This window comes from Bos taurus, chromosome 20 (genome assembly GCF_002263795.3).
Source record: "Bos taurus isolate L1 Dominette 01449 registration number 42190680 breed Hereford chromosome 20, ARS-UCD2.0, whole genome shotgun sequence".
Classification (NCBI taxonomy): Eukaryota; Metazoa; Chordata; class Mammalia; order Artiodactyla; family Bovidae; genus Bos; species Bos taurus.
The window spans coordinates 33,940,765-33,942,324 of record NC_037347.1 but is presented as its reverse complement, the minus strand read 5'-3'; the positions used below and the strand labels follow the sequence as shown (position 1 = coordinate 33,942,324).

Genomic DNA, 1,560 nt, shown 5'->3' with positions numbered 1-1,560 from the left:
ACTTACAAATGGGAGAAAACATGTGCAAATGCTATGACCTACAAGCAGTTATAAAACATATAAACACCTCATCCAACCTAATATCAAAAAAAAACCAAACAGCAGAATTTTAAAATGGGCAAAAAATCTCAATAGACATTTTTCCAAAAAAAGACATACAAATGGCTAACAGGTTCATGAAAAAATGCTCACCATCACTAATCATAAGAGAAATGCAAATCAAAATCACAATGAGAGGAATTCCCTGATGGTCCAGTGGTTAGGACTCAGCACTCTCACTGCTGAGGGCCTGGGTTCGATCCCTGGTCAGAGAACTAAAATCTCACAAGTCTCAGAGCATGGCTTGGCAAAAAAAAAAAAGAAAAAAGAATTGCAATGAGATACTACCTCACACCTGTTAGAATGGCTATCATCAAAAAGACCACAAGTTACAAACGCTGGTGAGGATACAGAGAAAAGGGACCCCTCCTAGGTTGTTGATGGGAATGTAAACTGGTGCAGCCACTATGGAAAACAGAATGGAGGTTTCTCAAAAAACTAAAAATAGAACTACCATATAATCCAGCAATTCCATTCCTGGGTTCATATCCCAAGAAAACAAATACATTGATTTGAAAGATATACACACCCTAATGTTCACAGCAGTATTATTTACAATAGTCAAGACATTAAGGCAACCTAAGTGTCCACCAATAGATGGATGGATTTTTTAAAAGTGCAATGTGTGGTGTGTGTGTATAGTGTGTGTATGTGTGTGTACTATATATGCAATGGAATATTAGTCATGAAAAGACGAAGTTCTGCCATTTGTAACAATGTGGATGGTCCTAGAGAGTATTAAATTTAGTGAAATAAGTCAGATAGAGAAATATGTTCTGTTATGCCTTACACATGGAATAAAAAATGAAACAAATTTATATAACAAAACAGAAATAGACTCACAGACGTAGAGAACAAACTAATGGTTACTGGTGAGGAAAGGGAATGGGGAGGGGGCAAATAGGGATGTGGGATTAAAACATACAAACTACTATCTATAAAGTAAATAAGATATAAAGACATATTGTACGGTGCAGAGAAATCCAGCCATTGTTTAATAATAACTTTAAATAGATTATAATCTCTAAAAATACTGAATCACTATGTTGTACACCTAAAACTAACAATACTGTAAATCAACTATACTTTAATAAAAAATAATAAGCTAAAAAAAGTAAAATAAGGGCTTTATGTCTAAAGAATAAAGGACAAACAAAAGGAAGAAAACATAGGGGAAAGGGATGAAATGGAGCAAGAAGAAAAGACAATCATAGATACAAAAACTCTTACACAGAAGTAAGAGAGGGAGAGAAGGAGAGGGTTGAGACAAAGGATGGTGGTACACTGGAAGGAGGTGGAGAATCCAGTGGAAAAGCACAAATGGGATGTGATCTCGTTTCTCTACACACCCATCCAAGAGCAGAACCCAACATCCTGGGCACGACTTCCCAGAGGTCCATGGTAGTGAGAACCATTCCTTTCAACTGAGATCACTGCACTTTCCATACTTGTAAGAAAGAA

General features: G+C 36.2%; 1 non-coding gene across 1 annotated transcript; it reads left to right on the top strand.

The window, feature by feature from the left end:
- The first annotated feature begins 241 nt into the window (after window positions 1–241).
- On the top strand, window positions 242–314 carry TRNAE-CUC (transfer RNA glutamic acid (anticodon CUC)). The gene has a single exon. It is a non-coding gene; the product is annotated as a tRNA-Glu (tRNA).
- The last annotated feature ends 1,246 nt before the right edge of the window (window positions 315–1,560 follow it).